The sequence below is a fragment of the Chelonia mydas genome, chromosome 27, assembly GCF_015237465.2.
Source record: "Chelonia mydas isolate rCheMyd1 chromosome 27, rCheMyd1.pri.v2, whole genome shotgun sequence".
Lineage (NCBI taxonomy): Eukaryota > Metazoa > Chordata > Testudines > Cheloniidae > Chelonia > Chelonia mydas.
In genome coordinates this window covers 6,682,639-6,698,563 of record NC_057860.1, presented here as the reverse complement: position 1 = coordinate 6,698,563, position 15,925 = coordinate 6,682,639, and the positions used below count along the sequence as shown (strand labels likewise).

General features: G+C 40.3%; 1 protein-coding gene across 8 annotated transcripts in view; it reads right to left on the bottom strand.

Annotated features, from left to right (window-relative positions):
• TANC2 (tetratricopeptide repeat, ankyrin repeat and coiled-coil containing 2) overlaps positions 1 to 15,925 on the bottom strand; it is a 675,729-nt gene that overhangs the window by 284,662 nt on the left and 375,142 nt on the right. The window contains exon 1 of one of the 8 annotated variants that reach the window (XM_037886789.2): positions 4,047 to 4,692. The exons of the other annotated variants lie outside the window; for them this stretch is intronic. The gene's annotated coding sequence lies outside the window, so the exon portion shown is untranslated. Of the gene's footprint in view, positions 1 to 4,046; positions 4,693 to 15,925 lie in introns of those variants that run through there. 8 annotated transcript variants of the gene reach the window in all.

The window sequence follows — 15,925 nt, the reverse complement described above, 5'->3', positions numbered from 1 at the left end:
AACTATAAGGGTTAGTTAAGCTCTGGAATAGGCTTCCAAGGGAGATCATAGAGTCCCCATCATTGGAAGCATTTAAAAACAAGTTGAACAAACACTTGTCATGATGGTCTAGGTTTACTTGGTCCTGCCACAGCATGGGGGCTTGACTTGATGGATTCTTGAGGTCCCTACCAGCCCTACATTTTTATGATTCTAAGTTGCTACCATTTCCCACTATAATTTATATTATTGAACAGGAAAAGGGTGAACACATCTCCCTGAAAATGTTAAGTCTCTAGCCCCAAAAGGGAATGTGGCGGGAGGGAGGAAATGTCTGTTAACATTTTGTATGAAGCAGACACAAATCAAGGTATATTATCCCTTTTAGTGTCTTTGGGCCTACAGTACCACCCAAGGCCTACATCATACATCTGTAGAAAAACTGATTATAGTCCTATGGGTGCCTGCTGCACATAAGGATATAGTTAGACACTTCTAGGAACCTCAGCAATGTGTGTCCTTGAAGGAAATGCATTGATATGCCTCTGAAACACAGCATATGTAATAAGGTGTGGAAAACCACATCAGGGTTATACTGTAAGCTAGAGAAAAAAGGCTACACATTACAAGAACATTTAGCACATTGCATATTCAAAAAATGGTGGCAATACCATGAGTTTTAATATGTGTGACCGAAGTTTCCTAAGTGACTTGAGGCAAATGGATATTAATCACAGTGGAAATTAAACACATAGTTGCAATGGTAATTGTCATGTCATGGGAAAAATATAACTCCCAGTATTTGGGTATAGGTTTCAGAGTAGCAGCCGTGTTAGTCTGTATCCGCAAAAAGAAAAGGAGTACTTGTGGCACCTTAGAGACTAACCAATTTATTTGAGCATAAGCTTTCATGCGCTACAGCTCACTTCATTGGAGGCATTCAGTGGAAAATACAGTGGGGAGATTTATATGCACAGAGAACACGAAACAATGGGTGTTACCATACACACTGTAAGGAGAGTGATCAGATAAGGTGAGCTATTACCAGCAGGAGAGCGGGGGGGAAAAAACCTTTTGTAGTGATAATCGAGATGGGCCATTTCCAGCAGTTGACAAGAATGTCTGAGGAACAGTTGGGGGGGGGATAAACATGGGGAAATAGTTTTACTTTGTGTAATGACCCATCCACTCCCAGACTTTATTCAAGTCTAAGTTAATTGTATCCAGTTTGCAATTAATTCCAATTCAGCTGTCTCTCGTTGGAGTCTATTTTTGAAGTTTTTTTGTTGAAGAATTGCCACTTTTAGACCTGATACATTCATTAGTCTCGAAGGTGCCACAAGTACTCCTGTTCTTATTTGGGTATAGACGGACAAGAAAAATCAGGAGCAAAGGACTAAAATCAGGGATAGTCTCCAATATGGAGGAAGATGAGATGAAGAAAACAACTGAAGTAGTTTGAATTGAAACAAGCATTTAAAAACACAAAGCTGTATTATGAAATCCTCCTCCCCTGACTAAGGAATAGAGCAGGGGTTCTCAAACTGGGGGTCGGGACTCCCCAGGGGGTCGCAAGGTTATTACATGGGGAGTCGCGAGCTGTCAGCCTCCATCCTAAACCCCGCTTTGCCTCCAGCATTTATAATGGTGTTAAATATATTAAAAATGTGTTTTTAATTTATAAGGGAGGGTCGCACTCAGAGGCTTGCTATGTGAAAGGGGTCACCAGTACAAAAGTTTGAGAACCACTGGAATAGAGCAATGAAGTATTTTTCAGGGGTCACTCCAGGAGAATGAGGAGGAGTAATGTATCAGAGGAGAGAACTGATGGCTTGGTACAACAACATTCCATGTTAAGGCTCCCACCTCAACTTTCTTATATTTGAGAAATTACTTCAATTGTGTCTCGGAATTATAATAGTCTCACAACACAAGTGGTAATCTACACAATGTTCCATATTATGCATCAATACCTTGGTACAACAGAGTAAATAAAGACACATTTTCAGTCTTAAACCACTGAAAACTAAGGAAGTCAAATATATACTTGTTACCTGAATTACAGATTTAGTATCTTTGGGATTTTTCCTCCTCTTAATATTATTAAAAAAAAGAGAGAGAGAGAGAACTGAAAAGAAAATCTGGTATCAACCTTTTCCAGGGATTTACAGGTAGTGACATGTTATTCCATTTGCTGGGATTTTGAATGCTACACAGTATATAAGCAAAATCCTGGCAAAGAGTTGATTCTGTGAAGGCTCTAAAGGGCCTGACAGGCAGTTAATCTTATGATGCAAACGCCCATAGAAATCATGAGGGATTTTGTACTAATCTCTATTATGGGGCCCTATTCTGTCAATATGCTGAGTAGCTATGAGTCAAAAATGATGCCCACATATTGAGAGAAGAGTCTTTAGATTGTAAACAGCACTTTGGAATAACATGTATTAAAAATTGTTAAATATTTCAAATCACTAATTTGCCATTTCCATTTTTCCTTTTTTTTTTTTTATTTATAAAGCTTCATTCACATTATGGTTTACTGGCTTGCTGTATAAAACAGCACTTCTAAAATAATCTGAAATGTTATGGGTTTGGTACGTCTTTAATTAAAGAAAAATTGAGTTGCCTTAAGTAATTAGTTCCAAAAATGTATATATAACATTTAGTTTTAGAAATGGTGTGGCCAATTTCAGAATGCCGAAAATTTAGACAAGTAATTTATGAATCCCTTCAAAATGGAGAAGAATGCAAGCATGCTAAAACAAAAGCGTGTGTGTATACATGCACTCTTACATCTGCTGTATTTTTAAAAACTCTCAAAGTCTATCTGTCGATTTACACCTTTGGCAAATCAAATCAGGAGATACACAAAAATGAATGAAACATCAGAAATCACCCAGTAAAAAACTGCACAATACAAAAAAATTCCAACAGAATTATGTAAATGAAAGATTATGCTACATCTCAGCAGCCTGCATTCTTGGAAACAATATGAAATTAAACAACAGCAGTTCCAGTCAGGAATAGAGGCTACTGGTAAAGTGCTGATGCCAAAGCCCAGACAAAATGATTTTTTTTTTAAAGGGAGATCATAGCTCAAGTCTCAAGTTTGTAACATGGCTTACAACCTAACAGAAAAAATTAAATGGAAAATACGTATTTTTAGAAAATTCAATCTGATATACTTTTCAGAAAATTCAATCCTTGTAATTGCTGTGTAGTTTAGAAACGTAAGAGAGGGTGGGCTTCTAATCCTACCTCTACTCCCACATAAAAATTAAAATTTTAAGTCAATGTCACTGGCAAAAATGGGAGTATTTAAATAATAATTTAAAAAAGAAAAATAATTCAAAATGTTGAGTGGGACAAATGTCTAAAATGACATTACATATTTTAATCAAGACCCCCTCATAAATTGTATGTCACATGGATATCATGTCCCAGAATGACACTTCTTTGTATTTTTATCTTTTAAACATATTATGTAAATGCTCCTATTTTTACCAGTGGCACTGACTTAAAATTCCCATTTTATTTGTCAGGATCATATATATTGTCTTTTTACTCAAATATGTGGCTGAAGGTTCCCTAATCCACTCATAAATAACATCTGGTTTCAAAGGGTCTTGCATACATAGCAAAAACACTATTTTGGTATCACAGTCTGACTACGATAACTGCTATGACCTTCAATGGTCGTACTATTTAAACAAAAAAAAAAAAAAAAACGGTTACTTGTAACTCCTCTACATAATAAAGATACATAATAAAACACTGGATCTTTTCCATTGCAATACATATTATGTAAGAAATACTGCAATTTTTTGCAAGGAAAGAGAACACATTATGTAAGTTTTGTAACAGGTAACCAAAGGAATAATAATTAAAACACATCTGATTCATGTGAGAGCAGTCTCCTAAAGGCTTCCTTGTATACTACAAGTGTCAGAAACCCTTACTCTGCATTGATTTTTCTACAGAGTTTAAATTAGGCCTAAAAAGGCTTATATAATTTTAAATCAGAGTCCATGCAAGACACAAAATTGTCCACTGCACATACTCACAAGGTTTTGTTTTTCCTCCCCATCAGTCGGTAGCATGAATTCTTTTCACCACTAAGTCGAAATGCCTGTTAGTTCATAGGTAATGTTGTCATGAGAGCAGCACTTCAGTAAAAATCCTCCTCTGGTCCACACCTCGCACTGTCCCTAGAGCTAGCTCCACATTGCTACTCAGAGCGTCAGTGTGATGTTACAGGTGACATCTCCTGCAGCTGATGTCAAAGCTTGGTCGCAAAAGCACAACAGCAATCTCCCTAAGGCACTTGCTGTCCCTAACGAACATCACTTTTGCATCTTCTGGGTCCCCAAAGGAGCAGATTCAAGGATGATTTCAGAAAAGCTTACACAGACACTAAGCTCTCTCTTCATTAAGTCTCTCTCAGCATTAAACAGCTTTTCTTTCCAGAATGCCGCAGCATATGTAGACCGTATGCCTCCTTTGGGGAAAAATGAAGTATTTTTACACACTCTCTCTCTATGGCGCAGTTAAATTTGCCTTTTTGTTATAGCACATTGCTGAAGGAACAGGTAAATAATGGCGCAGTATATCAGAGTGAATGATTCACTGATGTTCTCCTTAACATTCAGGAGTAACACGAAAGGCTAGCAATGCAGCCCAGGTCCGGAGCTGATGAATGGTGCAGTGCTGCTGTTGTCATGGCGACTAAGAGGAAAAAAGCAGCACCATATAAGGAGTTGTGACATGGATTCCGGGAACAATTTCTACTAAAACACTTAAACCTTCAATGCTTTAAAGCTGCAGCATCCTCTCTCATAGGCTTGTGTACAGTTTTCATTGTTTAGATTTGAGCAGTCATAACAAATAGTCACATACACAATCACATCAACTGAGGAAGCATTTGTATTGGGAATACTGCACCAAAACACAATGTAAGTGAATGTGCTTTTGTTCTTATTTCAAAGATTCCGCTTGGAATGGTTAAGCAAAAAGAGTGACAACATGTTTGGCTATAACCTGGGGAACCTGTCAGTCAAGAACTGCAGAAAAGAACAAGACCTCAGATGCTATGTAGCTTCATGCAGGTAGCCTTTATGAAAGTAGGCACTGGATTAACCAAACTGCAGCACCATCAGCTGGCTGACTGACAGAGCAACAGTGGCAATGGTTAGAGATACAGCCACTCCTTCCACAGGCAGAAAAGGTCCTCAGGACAACCTGTAAATCAGCCACTGTTGTGCAATGAAGGCTGGCAGCACTGTAAAGCATCCAGGTTCCAATAAGACACAGACACTGCAGCAAAAACCAACCCATCTGTATAGTTACATAATAAACTGTACACCAGAAAAAGGGTTACATTCCATACTGTCACAGTCAGGGGGAAATTTCTAAAAAACTGTTAATGTATGAAATTTCTTTCACACTTGTAAATGTCTCCAAATACGTAAATACCATAACCACAAAGAAAATAACAATTATTAAAACTGTACATCTTTAAGCACTATTCTGTTTGTGTGTGGGTGGGGGGAGTGGGTGGAACAGTGCCTCTATCATTAAAAAATCTTCAAGTGTTTCTATTATTAACCCTGTTGTACCTTATTGGCCACTAATTTGTGAGCTCACATTTTCTCAAAGTATGGCTTGAGATGAGAGACTAGCTTATTAGGAATCAGCATTATTGATGTCTTTATTAAGTAGTTTAGGCCTACATCCCAAATTAAAAAAAAAAAAGCAGCTTAAAATTCTTCTAGCATGTTAGGGGAATTTCTGCTTCCTTGTTCCACACACAAACAGACCCTCTCATTACACCCTCCTCCCCTGCCCCCGAGGAATTATCAGGGTTTTTTTTTTCAAACAACACACTCAAGAGTGTTTATGGTCCCAGTTTAGATTAAACTGATTTTTAAAATCATTATTTTTTTTTAAAGTTTTCTCCTTCATGGTGTCACTACAAAGCAAAGTTAATGCTTGGTTTTGGAACAATAAGAACATAAGAACAGCCATACTGGGTCAGACCAAAGGTCCATCAAGCCCAGTATCCTGTCCTCTGACAGTGGCCAATGGCAGGTGCCCCAAAGGGAATGAACAGACAGGTAATCATCAAGTGATCCATGCCCTGTCACCCAATCCCAGTTTCCGGCAAACAGAGGCTAGGGATACCATCCCTGTCCATCTTGGCTAATAGCCATTGATGGACCTATCTTCCATGAATCTATCTAGCTCCCTTTTGAACCCAGTTATAGTATTGGCCTTCACAACACCCTCTGGCAAGGAGTTCCAGAAGTTGACCGTGCGTTGTGTGAAAAAATACTTTCTTGTGTTTGTTTTAAACCTGCTACCTATTAATTTCACTTGGTGGCCCCTTGTTCTTGTATTATGAGGAGTAAATAACACTTCCTTATTTACTTTCTCTATACCATTCATGATTTTATAGACCTCTATCATATACCCCCCCCCACCCCCATCATCTCTTTTCGAAGCTGAATAGTCCCAGTCTTATTAATCTCTCCTCATACGGAAGCCATTCTATACCCCTAATCATTTTTGTTGCCCTTTTCTGAACCTTTTCCAATTCCAATATATCATTTTTGAGATGGGGCACTACATCTGCGTGCAGTATTCAAGGTGTGGGCGTACCATGGATTTATGTAGAGACAATATGATATTTTGCCTCTATATAATATTATATTATAATATAATATTATAATCATAATATATCTCTTAAGCACTTTACTCAAAATATGATACACACTCATTGTTAACTCCATCTTAATGTAGTTTGTACCTGAGAATTCTTTGTCTTTCTTTCTTTAATTAGAAACATTACACAAATGAACACTAAACAAGAAACTCATAGAATTCTACTGTATAATATTTCTAATGATTTTAAGAGAGAAAATTTTAAAAATTACTTAAGATTGATATTATAACTCAGACGACCAGATTCACTAGTACGCTTTGGCTACTTTATTCTTCTCCAGAGTGGTATAATACAAAACATACTGAACAGTTAAACTGAGTTTAGATTAATGGTCATTTTTTTCAGTTATTTTTCACAACTGAACATTTACCTGTTAGTAGTGGCTGGTGCATAAAATCTTCATCAGAGAAATAAAGAGTTCTGCCCTCTTTCAAAATGGCCACCATCTCCTATTGTTCTCAAAGACACTGAGGCTACACATAGCCCTTAGTTAAGGTGCCCTCTTTCAAAATGGCCTATTGTGCCCAGAGAGACTAGGGTTGCCTACCCTCTAGGATTGCCCTGGAGTCTCCAGGAATTCAAGATTAATCTTTAATTAAAGATTATGTCATGTGATGAAACCTCCAGGAATTCATCCAACCAAAACTGGCAACCCTAAGAGGAACTGAAGTCAAACTGTCCTCAGGAAAGATGCCTATACTGCCAGGAAGTGAAGAGGAATACTGCAAGGAATAGCTAAGGGCAGCCCATGGCCTCACTCCCACTGGGAGATATCAGCCATTTTGAAATAGGGTAGGTCTTCATGAAATTCTGTATACAAGAACATTATTTATCTGCTGGGATACCACCTCTGAAATGCAAAAAAACTGGCATCCACCCCACACACAAGGAAAGCCCACCGCAAACCCAACCTCCAACCACAAGGCAACACAAACCCTCCCCCTTCAACAGCCGCTTTAAGATCATGGGAAATTCTTGGTCAGGATTTGAGAGAATTCAGATAGAGCTATTTCATTCAAAGTGGTGAATATATGGAATTATTTGTGTGTTGAATTCCTCCATAAATGAAATTTAGTTCCTTATCTGTAAATCTGTGGCTACCTGGAAGATTTACAACCCTGAAAGTGATCCTATCTCAGCCAAGAAATTGCCAAGCCTAAGAGTAACTGAGCTCTGGTCCCTAAGGGACACAGAAACCCTGCAGCAAGATATGCCTCTTTACTACAGGCATAGATCCACTTAGCCAGGTTACCTGCAACAATATGTCACTGGCAACAGCAACAACTACCATTATAAGAACTCTGAAGATGACTCAAAGCACCAACAAAAGACATCAGGGCAAAGATGAATAATGGTCATAATTTGGTTCCAGTAAAGAGTTCAGGTATGTCTTCTTTAAAAGTGTTTGGAGAGAGCCATCTCATCTTTAACATCAGCCACTCACAAGAAAGCCATCTGCTTCCCCCCCGCTATGATGCTTCTTATGATTTCCCACTTGAATTCCGTGCAGGCTATGAAAGCCTTCAGTCATTTGGGCATTCTCCTAATCTTTACGAGACAGAAGACTGGTATTTTGGTGTTTTTCTGTATCAGGGAGTGGCTTTATTGTTGGAATATATCACAGATGCTACAGAGCTGCCATTACCTCCTTGTTTTTTCTTGGGTCTGATATGATGAAGAAAGGGAAGAAATACTTTCTGGACAGAGGTAGTTTGAATTTTTTGTGATACCTGCTTTAGTAAACAGTCAGCACCTATTGATGGTTTGTGATTTCCTTGGCTAAACTGTTTAATTCCGTCCCCATTTGAGCAGAGGGTTCATTTGTCTCTGAACAGCTCTAATAACCAGAATGAGGTGAAACAGATCTGAACTTGGACCAGGTGCTAGAAAAATGATATCACATGAAAAGCCACAGACCCGCTATTCCTGCAGCTTCTCCTATTACAGTGAAGTATGAAGGGAGAAGTATCCCTGACCAATGCCCAATCTCACCAGGCATCTTAGTAAAGGACCTCTCCGCAAATAATCCAAAAATCCCACACTGGCAAAAATTCCCATTGTGCCTTGTTTGAAGGTCGAGAACCTGGAGAAGAAAGGACAAAATATTCCAGACTGGGAAAGATCCGCACCATTTTGTCAGCACAATGTTCCTGCTTTCCTGTGCTCTGAGGGGGACCCGTGATCCTCAGGCAGCACAGAAGGAATATCTGGCCTACTAGTATGGAGAAAATTTGGAGCTCTAAGAGACAGTGAGCTCTGAGGGTGGTTCCAGGTAGCAGAATCATCATCTCTAGAAGAATATCTGCAATTACCCATGCAGGGAAGGACAAGGGAGAGAGCAATAATTCTGATCAGGGAAGTGTAAAGCAAATGCAGAATTCATGTCCCCTGTAGATTTCTTTGGTTGCCCACAGAAAAATGACTTTCTGATGGGGAAGCAAGGAACAGCTGTAAGAGCACGTCATTTTGGGAGCCGAGAACTGCTGGAGGAGAAATAAATGACTGTAGGATGCCCCAGGCAGTGACTCCTACCCTGAGCCAGGCTCAGCTACTAGTAGAGGACTTTTTTTGTTTCATTGGGTCATTTTGAAGTGTTCTTGTGAATCATAGAATATCAGGGTTGGAAGGGACCTCAGGAGGTCATCTAGTCCAACCCCCTGCTCAGAGCAGGACCAATCCCCAAGTAAATCATCCCAGCCAGGGCTTTGTCAAGCCTGACCTTAAAAACCTCTAAGGAAGGAGATTCCACCACCTTCCTCGGTAACGCATTCCAGTATTTCACCACCCTCCTAGTGAAAAAGTTATTCCTAATATCCAACCTAAACCTCCCCCTCTACTGAAAAACAAAATTTTTCATGTTTGTTCTTCAAACATATAGTAAACAAATATTAAAACGTGGAAATATTCTAATAGACTGTCACAGGATGAGCTTGGCTTTTATGGGGAGTCAGTTCCCAGTTTTGGCCTGTGACTGGTTTTCTATCAGATCAATGGAATTGTGGAGCCTGTCGTTCAGGCACCATTGGTGTTACAGAAGTGAGAACAAGGCCTTCTGGGAAACAAAGTTGTATAAAGGCAAGCTACTTTTTTCAGTAAGCGGAGAGAAAAGCTACTACCGATGGGCCTCTGCTGTCACCAAAGTTTGGGCATGATCTTTGGGAAGTTCCCAACTCAGAAACAGCTACAGAAGGAGACTGAAAGGGGCTGTGCTGAAGAAGGGCTGGAGTGGAAGGCTTAGGGGTAAGCCAATCTGGGAAGCAGCACTGAGGAAATGGTGAAGAGAATGTGTGAGACCGGAGTGGGTAACTGCTTCACACTCAAGGGCCCAAAATCCGGGCTGAAGCAGCTGGGCAAGTGAGAGCGCAGACTTCACTATGTCTCCGCAGTGCCACCTTGAGGTGGTGTGCTGCAACTCCTTCAACCAAGGGGCAAAGACCTATTTGTGGATGGACCCCTGAAAGCAAGAAGAGTGAATCTTTAACACAAGGAGAAAAGTTCATGGTCACACAGAGTAACTGGAGAGAGGGCTGTGCCCTAAGAAGGGCAAAAGACTTTGTGGAGCTCCCAGTACCAAGGGATGAAGATTTGGATTTGTGTTCTTTGAAGATCCCTTTATTCTATTAAATCAGTATTTCTTTTTTTGCTGATCTAATTATCCTTTCAATTTGCCTGTTTGTGTTATAATCTTCCAAATATTCCTTTGTACCAGACTGGTTATATGAGCTCTACCCTGACATCTGGTGGCGAGCCATGGTGGGCTGTGGAAAAGAACTTCAGGGGCTGATCTCATTTGCATAGGCACACCCACCCACCTAGATGGTCACTTTGGCTGCTGTAGGAGCCCCAGTTTCTCTGTTATTGGGGCAGGAATAAACTGTTATTATCCTGATTATGTGAATCAAGGACAGTGGAACTGTACTTGGCCTTTTGTTATGATGGAGGGACTCACCATCAATTAAGCAGCACTCGCTAGGCAAGGGTCATGGGTTCCAGAATCCAGTGAATGGAGAGAGGCTGGGGACAGGTATTAATACTTGGTGGCATGGGCCCCCTGGTGAGGGCCTTACATGCTAATTGCACTTCCTTCTCTCTCCACTGTGGAATATCAGAGCTAATTTTGATTCCATTAGGAGTCTAGTTACAGGCTGCTGAGGTGAATTCACTTTGGGCTAATGGTGCACCAGCATTGAGGCTCCCCTACTACAAACTGAAATCACAAAAGAGCTAAAATCACTGAGTGTTGTGTTAAATAGTGGGGGAGCCTGAAGATATATGGTGGAGCAGTTTGCAGGATGGCTAGTGGAGCAGAGCAGTTTGCGGGACGGCTGGAGCAGCTCATGGGGGTGGCTGGCAGAGCGGAGCCCCATGGAGAGGTGGGGCAATCAGCTTTGGAGCACGTAAGGTGCCCCTTAACCCCCCTCCTCCCATCTCCACCCAGGTTGGGAGGTAAAACTCTGCAGATAAACTTTCGAACTCTGGGGCTGCCCTGACCAGGGAGAGAGATTTTTGGGTCATGGGACTTTGGGTTGCTGGACTCAAGAACCAAAGGGAAAGGACACGCCCCGATTTGCTTGGGGTGGGTTTTTTGCTCATTGTGTTATGAATCCTGTTGGTGGTGTTTCCCCAACATAATGCCACATTGTTCCTCTCTGTTATTAAAAGGCTTTTTGCTACGCTCAGACTCTGTGCTTGCGAGAGGGGAAGTATTGCCTCTTGGGAGGCGCCCAGCGGGGGTGGTATATATTTGTCCCAGGTCACTGGGTGGGGGCTTGAGCTGGTTTTGTATTGTGTTATTGGAATGGAACCCCTAGATACTGAACCCGGCCCTTGTTGCTGCCAACTCTCACGGGCAGAAGGGTTACATAAATATTTAAGTCTTTTTTGATTATTATTATTATATTAGTCTTTACAGCCTGACATTAGTCACATTTGTTCCTCTCATGGTTTTCTCTGAATTTTTATGGTAGTATAGTCAGTAATTTCTAAGATATCTTTGGTTTTCCTATACTAATTTCCTCCATACATCATAATATTCAAATTACTTAAGGTATTTTTCATTTCCTCAGTTTTGTATTGTTTCCTCAATAACTGTACGTTTAAATACTTTCTATGGGGTACCTCAAATACAGTGTATAATGACTACATCTTGTCAGACTATATTCTTAGCAGTTTCAATCTTACTTAATGCATCTATCTTGACTCTCCCTAGGATTAAAAACAAAATAATTTCTGAAAGGACACATATTCTAAAAAATGCATAAGAAAATAGTGTGCAATTGCATACTACTATTTAGACCCAGCACTACTCTTTAGAAATATGTTCCTCTCCTTATTTTTGGTATACATGTTATTCCCAATCAACAAAGTATCTTCAAGGATCAAACTCCAGATGTCTGGCTCTGTTATAGTTCATATATATTAACAGCAACAAGCAGGATTCATCTGACCACCTCTCTTGCCCTTAACATCTATTCAAACTGCTCCTGCCACATCAAGGAGAATATTTGTATCACTGTTATTACATGCTGAGTGCCATCAATATTGTTGCTGTTGAACAAAACATGGAGCAAGAAATGGCCTCTTCCACAAGTAGCTTATAATTTAAAATTAACTATCAATACAAATGGGACACAAAATGCACTACGGGCCAAGGACTAACTACAGAATCATGCCAATTATTTTAAAAAAATAAAAATATGGCAATCCTTCTTTGTCTGCAGTATTTTATATAATCTGTCTCTGTCAAGTATCATTATTCACCAATATTTGCCCATTATCCAATATACTTTTTTCAAACACTCTCAACTAATTAAGTACCCAGGTCAAGTATTTTAAAGTACCTGACTTTTTTTGTGGTCCCATCATATCTATGTCAGTTTAACTATTTTTATCCAAGCTATTTTTAAACCAAACTCAGTTATATTATTATATGGTACCCTCCTTCATTTTGCAAAAGGCAATTTTTCGCTTGTTAGCCTCACCTTTCTTTACAACAGCTTCCAAAAGATTCTAAGGCCTTGTCTGAACTACACAGTTTTGTCAGCAAAAAGGAGCTTTTGCCAACAAAACAGTGGAGATGTACACACTACAGTGCTACTTTTGTTGGGAAAACTCTCCTGTTTTGCTGACAAAATAAAACCATCTTGACGAGAGGCATAAAGCTTTTTGCAGAAAAGTTAAAGCAACAACGCGTCAGTATAGAATTAGATGTTGCCGTTCGTTATGTCACCATAACCGGCCTCCCCCAGTATCCCACAATGCCCACCATCACCGCTCTGCTCACTGTTTTGAACTCAGCTGCACTGCATACAGCTACGCAGGCATGCACCCCTCCCCTTTCAAAGCTCGGGGAAGTTCTGACAGCTGAGCATGCCGCTCTGCTCCAGCAGCAAATCATTAACTCAGAATCCTACTCTTCCCCCACACTAGGAACACAGTGGCAGGCAGGCTGCTGCTGTGTGGAGTGGGGGTAGGAGGGGGAACTGCTGTACTGTGCAGAGCCAGGGATGGAGGCGGTGGCTGATGGGGGAGGGGGGTCCCCCTCCGCCAGGACTGGTTGCTTCCAGCCACTGTCTTAACTTAAAGAGACAGCATGCCAACACACTCTCTCTCCCCCAACACACACACTGTCCTTCTCACATACACACTCCCCCCCACTCTCTCATACACTCCCCCAACACATACTAGTCTCTGTCTCTCCCCCCTACACACACACACTCCCTGTCACACACTCTCCCCCCTTCCCTTCCCACTTCAGCTGAAAAACATCTGATAATCTAGTAGGATGCTCATGGAAAGATGGGATTAAGAAACCTGCATCATGTGATGCTGTACCTGTCCCATGAGTAAGGCCCTACCAAATTCACAGCCGTGAAAAACATGGCCCAGGCTATGAAATCTGGTCTCTCCCGTGAAATGTGGTCTGCCCTGTGAAAAGTGGCTATTGTAGGAGGGTCGCGATATTGCCACCCTTACTTCTGTGCTGCCTTCAGAGCTGAAGGTCTTGGGGCTCTTACTGTGCACCAGGCTCCAGCTGCTACTCCTGGCTGGGCTGGGGAGGGATGGGACTTCCTCTTCCCAGCATAGGCTGCTCCCGGGACCAGGTCAGACCCATCTCAGTGAACCTCTCCCAGCTGCAGGAAGCTCTGCGGCTGCTGGCTGGGACACCAGCTCTGAAGGGAGCATCGCCACCAGCAGCAGCGCAACCAGCAGCAGCGCAGAAGTAAGGGTGGCAATATTGCAACCCCCCTACAATAGCCTTACAGCCCTCCCACAGCTCCCTTTTGGGTCAGGACCCCCCACAATTACAATACCATGAAATTTCAGATTTAAATATCTGAAACCGTGAAATTTAAGATTTTAAAAATCCTCTGACCAAGAAATTTACCAAAATGGACTGTGAATTTGGTAGGGTCCTACCCATAAGTCATTGCAAACCTTTCCCAAAGCACCCTGCAGCCAGTTGCACAGTGGGATAGCTGCCCACAGTGCACTGCTCTCTGTGTCGTTGCAAGAGCTGCTAGTGGATGCACTCTGCTGACACAAGGAGCATAGTGTGGACATGCAACAGCAGTTTAATTAAAGCGGTTTAGTTAAAGCAGCATCACTTTAATCGATAAAACTCTGTAGTGTAGACATACCCTAAGTTTTTGCAGGTTTTACCACCACACAAAAGTTTAAGGTCAGGACAGTTAAAACATGTAATCATATACTGTATGTATGTGTATACATATATGTAAACACATGCAAACTACAAAAAAGCCTATTAAAACATGATTAAGGCTGTAAAGTGAACCAATCTCAAATTAGGAAATTCAAGAATTAAGCTAGCCCCTGTGTAAGCTCAGTTCTATCTCCTGGTGCACATACATTATCAGTCTTTAATTATACAATTGCATACTATTTTTTCCAAAAGACCCCAGCCTTACTATAAGGCAAAGATCAAATGTTAACAATTCTAGCCTGAAGGGCTACATTTTAGCAAAGTTATAAGCAAATGGCAATAGAGTTTAATGAAAAGTGTTAGCTACCTTAACACATATTGCTAATATATTGTAGTTGGTGTATATTAGACTAGGGAAACTTAATTGAAATCAAGCCATTTTTAAAAAAGATTTTCTTTTTCATTGTTGACAGTATGGCTGAACAGGGCAAATCACATCATAGCAATGTCTATATAAAAATAAATAAATGTAAACAGCTTTGTGTCACACACTGCTAGATAAGAATAGCTACACAAACCATCATTCAAAAAACAAGAGAATGGAATACTGAATTCTAAGAAGAAGGCACTAATATCTTCTGTAATAAAAGAATGAATGGGCAATGTACAAACAAAAGAAGTAAACGGCAATTGGCTTCAGTGACATGTGACACCAGACAGGTCAAACCAACCAACTTCATGTTTCAAGCCTTGTTCTTACAATTATGATTTCTTTATCCTCCCATATTCTGCATCACCCATACAGGAAAATGTATAATTACCCTATGGAAAAAGCCCTTTTCCGAACACAACTGATATTCCCATCAGTACTGTCTCAGTTTCATAGGACAGCCTCCTGTCATTTATTTTAGTAGTTATATCTATGTCTGATTAGAAAATATAACATTCTTTAGAAACAGGGGTGCATTACTAATTGCCTATATATTCATGCTTCTTATGACACACAAAAATGCCAGAAACTTGAAAGTGTCAATATAAATGGTTGTGTTTTTTATGAGTCCTTGTGAAATGCATCTATAGAGACAACGCATATATTCCCAAAACACAGAGTAAAAATTTCAAAAGCACATTGACTTTCAGTCAGACTTAGTATTCTAAGTGCTTACATCACTTTTGAAAAAGGAACTTAGCTCCTAAGTCACTTGGATATTTCTGAAAATTATATCTATATACTTTCAACAAACTGATTTATAAGTTTGTAGTCTCTGAATTGAATTAAAACATTAAAATAACAAAAATTTAACAGCCGCCCTATATTTGTTATGCAGATTCTAGCAGCTAATGTTCAACCACATTCACCAGGCTATTTGTCTCATGTGTTTTCTCAAGGAAGTCAAAGAACTTTAGAAATTAGAGTTGGAAAAGACCTACTAAGCCACTTAAGTTATTCACTCTGCCAGTGTAGGTACTGTCCCTACATTACATTTAGTAGCACCGTCTCCAGTCTCATATTTATTCATTGAAGCACACATTTCAAAATACAGAGTAGAGACAGTTAA